At 38.8% G+C, this 13,937-nt stretch overlaps 1 protein-coding gene across 3 annotated transcripts in view; it reads left to right on the top strand.

Moving 5' to 3' along the window:
* MAN1A2 (mannosidase alpha class 1A member 2) overlaps window positions 1-13,937 on the top strand; it is a 134,446-nt gene that overhangs the window by 62,737 nt on the left and 57,772 nt on the right. The window lies entirely within an intron of this gene.

Below are 13,937 nucleotides of genomic sequence, written 5' to 3'. Positions count from 1 at the left end.
GTAGGTTTGCTTCATCAAAGTGCTACTCAGTCTTACCATTTTCTTGGTGACAAACAGAAGTAGCAAGCCAATTTTATTCAACTTGTGAAACTTCTGTTAAAAAAGGTGTAGACATATGCCTAGATTGACAGGATGCGTGTCCCCAGAGACTTGCAACAATGGACTTCCTTAGTCCAGCAGTCACAGTACTGTGGCTCTTACTTAACAAACTTTAACAAGAGTAGAGCTTGACCCCCAGCTCTTCCCATGTCTTAGGACCTACCTGTCTTTAACCTGTTCTCTGTGTCTTTGATTCTTTGGTTTGTCCTTGATTTTTCATGACTATTCTGTAGCCCACTACCAGACATGTTACATGGCTTAAAGCTTTCAGGTGTTCTTAGGTATCTTATTCCTTTGTTTAGGGAAGCACCACATCCATATCAACAAGTTCTTGGGGATTTTAAGACTGCAGCCCTAAAAGTAACCAAGAGAAATCTCATAATTTGTTGTCTCTAAGTCTTTGGCATCTTCCTGGGATCTGTGAATTTTCTATTTTATGAGTGTCTTCTCTTAGGAAGAAGACCTCATTGGCAAAGCAAAAATCCTGTGTACATCTTGAAAGAAATGGGTGGTTTATTTTCCATCCAGTGCTCTTGCTTCACCTTCTTCAAACTGGAACATGTTCCTTGAAGGCAGCTACAGTGAATATGAAAAACCTCAGAGAACAAGCAGGGATCACACATTCATAGCTGGATTATTTGTGTAGATTGATACTGCACTTGTTCACAAGCCCCTTAAAAAGAACCTTTTTGTCCCAGTATGCAGATGGGTGCAGCCAAGCACTGCCAAAACGTATGCTTTTCTTGCATTTGTAAAGCAGAGTATTCCTTCTTAGATTTGCTTCTAACCTATTGATAGAGTCAGAACAAGTTCCTTTGCTTAAATAGTTTTAATTTCTTTCCTTCTTAGAAAGCATCTTTCTTAAATGTTGGCTGGGCTCAGCTCAGTCTTTTGTTTTTAAGATTTTTTTGGCATCATTCTCTTCAAAAGACTTCAAATGCTTCAAGACTTGTGATACAAGATTATTCTTGTCAAATGTCCATATGTATAATCTTTATTTTCCTAAAGAACTGCTAAAAAGAGTTCTCAGACTGCATTTCTTTCAAAATAGTATGGCAGCTAGGATTCCTTTGGGTATCTGAGAGACTGCTTCTTATGCCAAGTTGGATGGGGTTTCTCTGCAATTTGTTGTTGTGGATATGACAAGCAGGGGATTTTGAGGCTCTTCAAGCAACCGAGCCCAGGGGAGACACCTGTGTCTGGGAACTCTTTGGAGTTGTAAACAGGTTGCTTGAGATGTGATTTCCAATCTGGTCCTCTCTCTTCCCCAAGAAGGGAATGTATTCCTTAGCTCAGGATTGAGGCATACTTGATTTCTTTATTCACTGCATTCAGACATGTGAGGAGACACTGTCTAACGTTATTAAGGCCAGAAAAGCCTGTTCCCAGCTGTTTGGGTGTTTTGCCTGATCAGGTTGTGAATGTGCCATGGGCTTAAACTTTTAAGGCAGTCTCTGTCTCCTGGTAGGTAACCTTTCTTTGTTCATCAAGCCATCACTTACTTGATCATCTTCACTTACCGCACCCTGTTGATATTCCAGTCCTCCTGCCTCCTACCTCTGTCTTCCTACCTATCTTCCTACCTCCAAGCCTCTGCTTCTGCAAGATTGTTGCTAGATTAGTTTTGGAAGGTTTTCATACTGATTTTCCACACTTTTGCATGTCTTGCTTGATTTGTTTAAAGTAAGATCTAGTACAATGAACTGCTACTTTGAATTAATTCAATTTTTCTCCTTTTAAACTGTTCTTACTTAAGCTTATTCTGACTCCTATCACTTAGTGTTGATAAAGGTGCTGTAGGAACACCATTTAACAGTGTCCAAGACTCAATATCAGCTGTGGAACTTTAATCATTTGTAAATGGCCACGTCTGGAGAATTTATAGTCATCGTGGTTTATCTACAGTGCTCTTTGTAAGAGGGTAACTGTACTTGATAGGATTTTATCTGATTGATTCATAATGGTAGCTATTGACCATAGTTTTCAAGTACAGACAATTATTAATTTAGATTTAATAGTCACTTTTAATGCTTCTCTTGAAGACCTGTTAGTTTTTAAAGTTTTTTTAGCATGTCTAGTGGCATGACTCTGTAGCTTCCATGCTGTATTTAAACTGTCATATTACTGCTGTTACTTAGAGGAGCATCAACTGAGATCATGGTTTTAATAATGCTGATTATAGTTAATGGTAGAATTTTAAGCCTTTTGTGTTAAGATTGTGAGTATTGCTGTCCTTTTATCAGTAAGGGTTTCCTCTTACTCACTGCAGTGAATGTGTGAATAATGAATTGTATCTCCCATACAACCAAAAATAAAGTTGCTGGTTTTAGCATCTGACAGCTTGGCTGAAAATGCTGTAGGGCTTGTTCTGTCCAGTGTTGAGTCACAGGCCTTTCTTTGTGAAACATGACACTTGTAAATTTTTTAACAGCTCAGCCTTTCACATGTGGGAATTTCTGCTGGACATTCATGAGTGATGAGGATGTAAAGCTAATGCTTGAGAAGGATGCATTCTGGTGCAAATGTCGTGGCTGTCTTGCCTTGCTGTACCTTTCTCCTAAAGTAGGGAGACCGAATTGCTTCCATGTCTACCAGGCAGTTCTCCTGATGTGTGAAAGATCTCTCTCTGTTTTTCCATCTCAGCATGCCTTTTGAATAGAAGATAATCGAGATACAACTGCAAACCTTGACACAGTGGAAAATTTGCCCATGCACTCTATTTCAGTTTTCTGAATTTGAAATAACACTGATACATCTCTGATGGCAGGGTTGTAGGTCTGCAGTCTGTGGGGTCCTTGTTTAAATTCTCTGCGGAGTATGTTTTTTGTGGCTGATTGTGGACAGGCCCTCTGGTGTCTGGCTAGGTTTATACTATCAGACATAAGAGTGTGCTTTTTTTTGTCTCAGCTCCCACAGAGAAAGGAGGTCTCAATCTGTCATTGATTTTGAGATTCTCTAAGAGAGTCACTTTTCTCCAGGGTCCATTATTGAAATATATAATGAATATATGCTAAAACAGTGGAATATAGAATCATAGAATGGTTTGGGTTGGAAAGGACCTTTAAAGATCATCTAGTACAATCCTCCCTGCCACAGGCAGGGACAGCTTTCAGCAGACATGTTATTCTGACCTGGCCTTGAACACTGCCAGGGATGGTGTGTCCACAGCTTCCCTGGGCAGTACAACCTCATCACCCTCATTGTAACAAATGCCTTCCTAATAGGGCCCTAAGAGGGCTTTGAGCAGCCTGATATGCTGGAAGGTGTCCCTGTGTCGGGGTCTGTGTGGGATTCTATCTTCAGAAGAGCAGAGCAGTTGTTGGTTCCTGTGAAGTTGTTTATTGTGAAGGCACATTAGTCTCAAAAGGCAAGGAGTCCAAGGCCATGAAGTCTGTGTTGAAGCTTTCTGACATAAAGTCCTGATTAAAGCAGAAGCAGCTCCCAGTGCAAGAGGTAGAAGCTGCGGCCTGGTACAGAGTCTTGAGAGGCAGATGCTCCCTGGCCTTTCTTCTTCTGTTCTTTTCTTCTTGTTCTTCCTCTTCTTCTTCTTTCATGTGATGGTAGTGATGGTGATGATGGTGGAGGAAGAGAGAGCGAGAGAGCTCTCACTCCAATACACAGATTCTTATTTACAAATTACCAATGAGCTAAAAGCACCAACCTGAAGCATTTCTTCTAAACATATTAGGATTGTGGTTCCATAATACAAAAGTTTACGTATAATTTGCCCATACAGCCTATCTGAAGAATGAAAGCTATAGTCTTGCTATATTTTTATGATGTCTAGCACTATGTTTTTGAACTCTCACTGCAGTTTGTTTTCTTACCCTAGATTCTAAAGCATTTGCTCTTTAAGGCACTTAAACCATATTCTTACTTAAACTTACTTACTTACTTAAAACTTAAGCTTATACCTGTATATATGAGTGGCTTCATATACTTTAATTTCTCTACAGGTTTTTAATTTAACTCCTGCATTCTGTTCTCTCTCTGAGGGACTCAGAGAGGCTTCTTTTTCACACACTCCAACATCCCTGCCCATGGCAGGGGCTGAGACTAGATGATCTTTAAGAGTCTCTTTCAACCTAAACAGTTTTGTGATAATATCTGCTCTAAACCTACCCTGAGTCGCTTTTAAAACAGTTGTCCCTTCTCCTGTCATTAGAGGCCACAGTACAAAGTCCTCTTCATCTTTCTTGGAAGCCAGGCTCCCTTTAGGTGCTGGAAGGTGCTGTGAGGTCCCTCTGGAGCCTTCTCTTTGGGCTGAACACCCTCAACTCTCTTAGCCTGCCTTCAAAGGAGATGTGCTTCAGCCCTTGGATCATTTTTGTGACCATCCTCTGGACCTGCTGCAACAGGTCCACATTCTTCTTTGTTTGGGACCCCAAAGCTGCAAACAGTATTAGCGTCCTCAGTATAAATGGGGGGTTTAGTACATTTATTTTGAAATTATACTGCCAAACTGAAGAAAGAGGAGGTTGGACTGGATAACCCCCTGTGGTCCCTTCCAATCTGACCAATTCTGTGAAAGAAAAAGAGACTCAATAAAAAATGAAGGAAAGAAACATGATCTCTTCTGGGAGTGCTGTGTGTCATAAAATAATAGAATCATCTAGGTTGGAAAAGACCTTGACAATAGAGTTCAGCCTCTCCAGGCAGACTCCCTTGTATTTTGCTGTATGACAGAGATTTCTTCCCAGTTCCAGTAAGCAGTCAGTGCAAAGTGTTTGCTCATTGTTATTCTTTATTAAATTGTATGCTAATAGGTATAATCTCTAGGTACCTAAATAACTAAATAAGAAATGCAAAATTCATTGTGCCTATATTCAGTAAGGAGCCCCTAATTAAATATTTTTGAGGTATAGGGTTTATGAGTTACTTAGTAGAATTGTGAGTGACTGGGAGACATACTGTGAAAACTAGACACTCCTATTTTCTACCCCAGGTTGCGATAGAATGGATAACATGTTCATATTGTACATTTTCATCAAATAGGATTGTAGTTAAAGTGTGTGAACTGCAAGTTTACCACCTTCTGAATTCAGAGGCACCACTGTGCTGCTTCTTTTGCATCTGTCAAACTGAGTTAATAGTCCAAAATAACATATTGTGGTAAAATATATAATGGCTTCTTATCTAAATTGAGCCAGACTGTTTCTCAGTAATCCCAGCAGCAATCCTTTAATTTCTGTAAGAACTACATACAGTCTTCATTATGTTTGTGGGGTGGAGGACAACACTGTGATGCAGCTGATAGTGTAACAGAAGTAAGTGGAAATTAAATTTTCCACAAGCCTAGTTTGGAGTAAACATTGAGTATGGAACCTTAGGATGAAAACCAGCCTTACATGATTTTCAAAACAAACAAACAAAACACATCAATAAAATCCCAAAACAAAACAACAAAAAGAGCAACTTTTTTTCATGTGGCTGCATTAAGGGAATTTCTTTCTTTTGTGCATCATACTGGCACAAATATAAATTTTGTCTTTAGTTATGAATCCATGTGTTTTTTTAATAGTTTTCATTGATGCTTAGTGAGGCACTGTTTAGCATTTTCCCCAGACCAGTAGGCTTCTTTGTTTATTCCAAGTTAATTCCCTAGACTTACTGTATGTTTTGTGTTCTTTATGATTTTCTTTAACTTAGTATCCAGCACTAATAAAATTAAAAATCTTGGTATCACTCTTTTCTGTGTAACAGCATCAGGATAGAAATGCTTAATGAAGGAGTATCATTTACACAAGGAGATTAGAACAAGGTAAAGCTACTTGTATTTCTGAAAAAAAAAAGGACGTTATTGCAAGTTGTGTGCTTATTAGATTGGATCTATCTGTTCGTACAGTCTCCTCAAGTCATTTTCCAGGGAGGCTACCTGGAAATGAGCCCATAGTGTATGGGTTTCTGAGGATGTACCTCTGTAATTCTTTGATCTCCTGTGGTGTCTATCTGGTTCTGTGGTTCAAGATTTTATTTAAGATCAGATCTTTATTTAAGATCACCAGATTTGGTGCTTGGTTTTCCTCTGGGTAACATGGGGCTTTTCTCTTCAGTTTGGATGTTGGCATTGGCAATTTCTTTTTTTCAGCACAAATTATCTATTTGATGTTTATTTGGTTGATTTATATGATTAATTATATGTTCTTCCACTTCTTTCAGTTACACCTGTGGATCTGGGTCTTTTTGGGCATTAGTGGGTAGCCTGATACTGATTTCTGAGGGAGGATAGGAGCACTGCTTTGTAAAATCTCTGCCTCTCCTCAATGCTTTTAACTCCTGGTGCAAAAGAGCAACAAGCAGGCAAGCAGTAAGAATGAATGGCACAAAGCAGAAATGAGTTGGCTGATCTCTCTGTGTTAATGCTGAAAGAATGAAGCTTGCCAACAGACCACAGTGATAAAATGCAGGAGAATTTACAGAATAGATCCATGATGATTGTGTCTGAATGTAGAATTTGTGAGAGTAGGCTACCAGGAGACCAGGAGTTACAGTGTCCTCATGGACTAAAACAGTGAAAGGTCTATTGCAACCTGATGTAGGATATCACGCTGAAATCTTCAACAGAAGTTGGATTTTCTTGTGGTGTGCTTCATCAAGTGGTCCAAGAGCTGTAATTTCTGCTATGCTGTCCCCAGACCTGGAAGAGAAATCAGTACGAGGAAGACTTTACAGATGACAATGCCAGAAGAAACCGGCTTTGATCCTTCAGTATTGAGCTCATAAAGGCCCATGGTGATTCCTAGAGCATCTTGCAGGATCCATTGTTCTTCATTTCTGAAACCCATCCAAAAGACAGCAGTGAAGATACTGAGCCCTATGAGCAATATTTTTACTTCCAAGTCTTTGTGAACACACTGCAAACAAACTTTCTGCTCTCCAAATGGGAATTTGTTCAAGGAGGGAGGGACAGACATCTGCAGAGCCTAAGTGTTGCGTACACACATAATCATCCTGTAACTGAACACAGGGAATGATCATTGGAGCAATAAAGAACAATCTTGTACCAGAGATTATTGCTCTATGTTCAAAATCCATTTTTTTTTACAGTTGTATTTGATGAATTGCTGTCACTGCTCCTCTATGGTTCCTGCCCAATAGCCTCCAGCACCAATGATACCCACTGCTAGAATGAATGTGATTGCCTGCCAAATGTCTGTCCAACTTCTTGAAAAATAGGTAGATAAAGTCCAATTTTTTGAGCAAATATACAAGAATACTAATCTCTTCACAGTGATCCCAGTCACAGGCATGTCTGCTCTCTCTGGATACTGACTTCTTCCCTAAAGGTTAATAATCTTTGAGTACTATTTCTTCTCCATGCTGTGGGACCACTTCTTGCTTTAAAAAAGTTTCTGTGTGGGACCACTTCTTGCTTTAAAAAAGTTTCTTTCCTGAGTGGCTTGGCATACTAACTTCGTACACAGCAAGTCCTAGCCAAGCAGAAAAGGGCCCCATCCACTGATACTTACAGAGTTATCAGCATCTCCCCAAGAGGGGAGGGAGTATTCTACCTTCTATACATTAAGTCTGTCCCTTCCCCATGGCTACAGCCCAGCCCAGGTCTGTGACACTGCATGGCTAACTGGTGGGTAGCTGTAGTGGCAAGCCCTCATGATCATGGACTCTTTCTGGGGCTTGGTGTTACCTGTGGGAGCTGGTAAACTCCCTCAAATAGCAGTTTCAGCCTGGGTTATGGATTTTGGTATTTCCCCAGTGTGTTTCCAACATGCATTATTTTCTGTTTTCTCATAATATGTGTTAGGATATGTGTTAAGTGAGATATTGTTAATATGGAGAGCAGGAAATAAAATCCTCTATCACTGAAAGAGAGTACCTGGAGCAAACATTCCCAGGCACTTGCTGGAGCTATGTCTCCAAGTAGGGGAAGGCAGGATGCAAAATGCATGTCATAGTCAGGAGGCTGAGGAGGTGTAGTTAACTGAGCCTAAGAGAGTCAGAGGAACGTGATGTTACATGAATCTATTTTGTTTCACTGCAGTCTTTCTTTCAGGCACCTAGATTTTATCCACAACAATATGGATCCTTTAAATGTGTGTATTTCCCCTGTCTTTCTGAACATTGAAGAAGAAATAGTACAAAAACATGTAAATAGAGCCCACATCTATACAGACAAACAAAATTCTTTAATGGTCATTTCAGTGAGTAAGCCTGTTTAATTTTCTGAATCCTTAAGAAGTCATTGCTTGTTTTGATGTGATTACTCTGTGATTTTTTTTTTAGAAGTTGTATCACAGGCTCTAGAATGCATCTGCCAAGCTGGTTGTTTTGAGCTAGGGCTTCCCCCAAAGCAGTGTATGTGCTGACTAATATTGTGTTATCAGCACTCCTCTGTTCCATGGCTGAGACGGTCACTGCATTCCAGGGTGCTTGGGAAGTAGTGCTCTGTCCTGCAAATGCATGAAGTGCAAGCTCAGGCAGAGGGGTGGTCACAGAGGAAGAGCTAGTTAGCCCTCACCCATACGTGCTGTGCTGCCTGTCTTTATGAGCGCCCAGGGTGAACTTCCTGTTCTTGATCTTCTCTGTGGAATTGCACTGGGCATATGTCCCATCATATGTCCCATCACTGTTTGTGAACGCTTACGGTGTTGTGAGAGTGTGTGTTGTCATGCTCATTTCAGGCATTAGTAATTGCAAAGTGAATAGACTTGAGGATAAAAAATACTGAAGATAGTTAACTGGATTTGGAGTGTTTCAGTGATCAGGAGTATGACATTACCTTTTCTCAGCAATTAGCACTCCAAGTGCCTGTGGCCCTCACAGATCAGCGTCCTTAATGCTTCTGACAATTCAGCACATTTCCTGAAGCCAGAAGAACTAGAGAAAGGAATGCCACACTGATTCTTAAAACTTGGATTTAACTCTTCTGACTAGTATCTGATAGAAAGTCTGTAACAAAACCAAACATGTAGCCCCATGGCTTTGGAATTGCTCCCCACAAAAGTTCATCTGCAGCTCTTTGCAGCAGAATTTGAAGGTTGATTCCAGCTCTTGCATGTGTTCTGGTTTGTAGGAAAAGTGACTGAGAATTGGGCTAAGTAAGTGATACTTACAAGCTCTGCCAAGAGCTCCTTTGTTAGCAGTCCATAAGAGATTTGTAGGGTATGCAGTACTGACCCCATCTTGCCTTTGGAGTAACTAAGCTTCTCTGGTATGAGCAGCATATGTCTGAGGAGAGAGTGCACAAATGACCCATTGACTGCTTGCTTTTTTTCATGAAGTGAAGCTTCACAAATCATTAAAACTTGTGTATGACTGGCGGTTGGAAATAAAATATTCCTGCTAGAAGTACTGCATGGAATGACAAAAGCCCAGAGATGGATAGAGGGTTGCTTGTTGCACAGCATACATTGCTGTGCTTGAGGAACAGCATCAAGTAAGGAAAACAAAGTGAATATTATTCTAATATCTCTTGTGTGATAGCAGCAGGAGGACACTTATACCATTATGACAAAGTGTTCTTGTCTGCTGTTGATTTATTAATACAATAGAAAGGGTAGCTTGTTGTTTTATTTTTGTTGAGCAAAGTTATTTACGGTATTTGCAATATAAACAAAAAAAGATTAATAGTTTACTGTGTTTACTTTTGCCAGCTTCAAATATAAAGCAGTTAGTTTACATGACTGTCTTTTTCATCTTTTTAAACACCATCAAAATGACATATCTTTCTGGGTAAAATAGTAGTATCATTTGTGTGGATAAATCCAGCCTCAAATCTCATTTAAAGTAGAGCACGAGGGATGTTAAGTACCTGATACTCTATTAAGAGATAATCAAACTAATCCTTTCCAGGAATCTGACAGGCAGCATCTCCTCTGTTCAGGAAAACTGATTACTCAAATTATATTGTATGTGTCAATGGATATCCCCAACAACCAACTAAAATATATAAAATACAGGTCTTCAATAAGTAAGACAATACTGTGTGTACTGTATTACACAGAATTCTTAGATGTACTGATGAAATTACCTAAATTAAAGCTTTAAGACTCATCTAAATTAAGTTTTCAGAGGGTGAAAATCTCAGAAGAGTTAACAGCATTATGTACATCCTCTTCAATGAAGATGAGATTTAAGCTTGTTGCCAGGGGATGAACTGCTTATTCATAAGTGGTTGTGACAGCTCACTGGTCTCTTAACAGGACACAAAAACCTGAAAAAAACCCTCTATTTTTCTTTGACTTTTAAAGCACTCTCTCATAATTGGGTGATGCCACTGCTCACTGCAGTGCAGATTGCAATGCTTGTGCAGTTTCTGTTTACCAAGCTTGTAGTAAACATTTTCTTCACTGGCAAAGGACACTTAGCCCAGTTTATTGCTTTATCTTGGTGCTGCACAACACCTGAAGCAGAGAAAACTGACTTCATTACAAATTTGTTTCTTTCACTCTGATTGGAAATAGGTTTTTCCCATTAGTATAATATACTTTAAACTGGTGTAAATGAAGGACAATCTGTTTTAGCACTAGAAAATACAATAGCTGTGCAGTGGTAGCTACTCTTAAATCTCATTATTTGGTCATGTTCCTGTGGATGGCTGTAAAAACTAAGAAGGAATAGGTTATTGGTTACTATTCTTCATGTGTCATGCATCTCCTCTTGACCAGGTCTCTTAGTTTTTCTGTCCCTCTTCAGTAGTTTAAGAAACATATTGATGCTGTTGAGCACCAGTGACTGCAAGCACAGTATCCTTCCTGTTGTTTTTCCAGACATTCATTTATTGGCATTACTCTTGACACAGTAACACATTAGTTTTTACCACAGAGTTTTTACTGTTCTTTCCTCCTGATGGTTTTCACCCTTTATCTGATCCAGAAAGGATGTATGGCATTGTCTTTTGTCAGCTGAAAACACAGTTCTTCCAGCAGGATTTTTTTCACTTTGAAACAGAACTAAAATACAACTCTGAACATGATACTGCTTTTAAGTCGAGTTATCTTTGGCTGTCTTTGCCTTTTGGAACTTGTTCTTATTCAGTACTAACTCTCATATTTTTGTCTTGAAGAGGAATTTGCATGCTAGATGAGAACAGATATGGTGAAAGAAAAATAAATGCCAGGAATGATACAATAACTGCTAAGCAAACCCACTAGAATCTAGGAAAAATATTAACAAAAAAATGCTGCCTCTAATGATGTGTGTACCTACCACATGATAAAGATGGTGAACTTATCTGTTAGGAATCAAGAGGATGCTGTCTGCCAGAACATTCTGTTATCATTTATGGACTGGATAATCAAGAAACAAATTTTTAAAGGGATGGCCAAAAGTTCTCTAGCCTTCCAATTCAGCATATTCTGTGATTCTGTGATTTCGTTTTTTTCAATTCAAAACACAAGATTGAAGATAAGTGGCTATATCAAAATAATGCAACTACGTGCATTTTAAGAAAAGGTCTTTTAAGGTGACCTGGGTAATTGTGAGCCAGATAGTCTGCTTTCTCTTCTTCTGCCCATCCCAGAAATTTACATAATGGAAAACAAGGGATTATCAGTACAGTAGGGACTTGACAATCTAAGTCTTAAGAATTTCTATCTGACTGTAGGATTGCACTTGATGAGATGGGAGATAAGTAGAAAACTCCTGAGAAATTTAATTGAATGTTCAACTAGGCTTGTGTAAATTAAATACATTTTAGTGTTGCCAAAGGTGTAGGCGCAGACTGGAAGTTAGAAGAAAATTGAACAACCCAGTTTGAACAGACTAACATGGGGTCAGAATGAAGGATTGTATTTTGAGTAGTTGTGGCTTTGGAAGAGTATGTGAAATTCAGAAAAGGGAGGCTGCTCAGCTTGAACCTCTGGTATGAAATCTTGTGACAAAAGACCTATGAGCATTTGGGTTTATAAATAGAAACTTCAAATATGAGGAGGAATTTATTTCTGTTGAAGTCATTAATAAGACCTATAAGACTGTTCTTGGTGTGCTGAAAGCTTCTTAGTAAACATGTTCTTAGAAGAATTTGTAGAAGCAGTAGAAAGTCGTGAAAAGTTAGGGTTCTGGTAGTTGTGCCTCCTGGACACATGAATAATCAGGATGATACAGGGTGCAGTCCAGATATCTCTGAAAGGGATCTTTCGCTTAATTACTGCTTGGTGATGTAACTGGAAAGGTGTCTTGACACTTACTCCTTGCTTTATGCAGATGATCAGATTGTTCTCTTAAACCTTTTTAATTTTAGTTTGTGTGACGTAAAAGAACAACATTTTTATCCTATAGTTCTGATCCTGAAAACTATAAATTAGGAGGAGTCTGGATGTTTAGCTCACCATTTTGTCAAAATAAATGTCTGGTTTTTCAAGTGCCTTGCAAAATTTATGCAATTTTGAAGATTCAGTGCTTACTAATTCATTGCTCATAGGTTTTGTTTGCCAACAAGTTCTCTCTCAGAACTCAGTCCCTATATATATATGTAAAAATAAACTGTAGATAAGCAACATATCTGATTGGGGAAAACAAGGCAGTTCCTTAAAAAAAAGCCCAAAAAGCCAACAAAACCAAAAAACAATAACCAAACACTCTTTACGTTAATCAGGAGCAATGTAATGTGCTTTGCATCTGTCATTGTGTCAGGCATATGTTTTTGAGGATCTAAAAGCTGTATGATTTTTACTTTTTTTTCCCCTCTGGACTGTGATTTTTGCATTGTAACCTATCACATTATACCAGTGGGAGAAGGGAGGCTGTGTGTTTAATGACTGCACATAGTGTAAACAATATGCAATTTAATCTCTCTTTAACTTTTCTTTGTAAAGGCAAATACAGTCTAAAAGGGATTGAGTCATTTCTGGCAAAGACTAAAGGGGAAATCAAGATGAAATTTAAAATTGAAAGTTTGGCAGCACCTTCAAGAGCAATGGGAGATAGAGGAATAACTGAGAAAGAAAGTACAATCTAAGCACAGAGCTGAAAGACAAAAAAGAAATATATATGGGAAATATATTTCATGGCATAGAAAAATATATGAGAAATAAAGGAGATACTTTTAATGAATGGAGAAGGTTCTAGGAAAAGGCGTTACCAAAAAGAAAATCAGTGTCAAGAGACATTAATAATCACAGGAAGCAGATAACTTCTATTGCACAAAAATGATTTTGATTAAACTTGTTAGCGTAGTACAAACAGCTTAATTATTTGCCTTCAAAACCATTTCTTAAGGTTTCTAACACAGATTTTTCTTCTTAAAAACTACATAGTGACTGATCATCAGTTTGGTTGTGAACTTCAGGTACATAATGCAGTCTGTAACTCAACTCAGTAGAACAGCTGGTAGTACCAAAATACCAAAGATCATTGATTAATAGAAAGAACCCTGAAAAACAAAAAAAACAACACTCCCAAGATTAATTGATACCATTTGCTTTGCCTGGATGTGTTTGGCTAGGAAAGCATGTTGAAAGACTGATATATTAGAGTCAGTTCTACTTCCTAGGAATATGTTTAGGAGAGAGGAAGTGTTTTTCCCCTGGCAGATTCCCCAAGATGTTTCTTATAATCCTGTTCCTTACAGCTGTACTTTTGGCACTCCATCTGTTTTATGTCTTACCTTTTTTAGATCTCCATTCGTTCCCTGTCCTTTCTCTTGATGCTTCTGTTTCTTCCCTTCACTGCCTATTTATGCTCCCTTCTTTTACCCATTTCTCACTGACACTTCACCTTGTAGGAGGTAAGGAACTGGAAGCTCTGTCCTTTACCACTTCTGCTTCCCCACTGGCAAAGCTCCAGGCTCATCTTCTGTCCCTCAGTGGCTCTTTTCTTCCATTTCCTGATGGCCATTCATATTCATTCTTCTCATTTCTCTTTCTCCATTCCCTTTTTCC

Source organism: Cinclus cinclus, chromosome 2 (genome assembly GCF_963662255.1).
Source record: "Cinclus cinclus chromosome 2, bCinCin1.1, whole genome shotgun sequence".
NCBI classification, from domain to species: Eukaryota; Metazoa; Chordata; class Aves; order Passeriformes; family Cinclidae; genus Cinclus; species Cinclus cinclus.
This window is presented reverse-complemented; position numbering and strand designations above follow the sequence as displayed.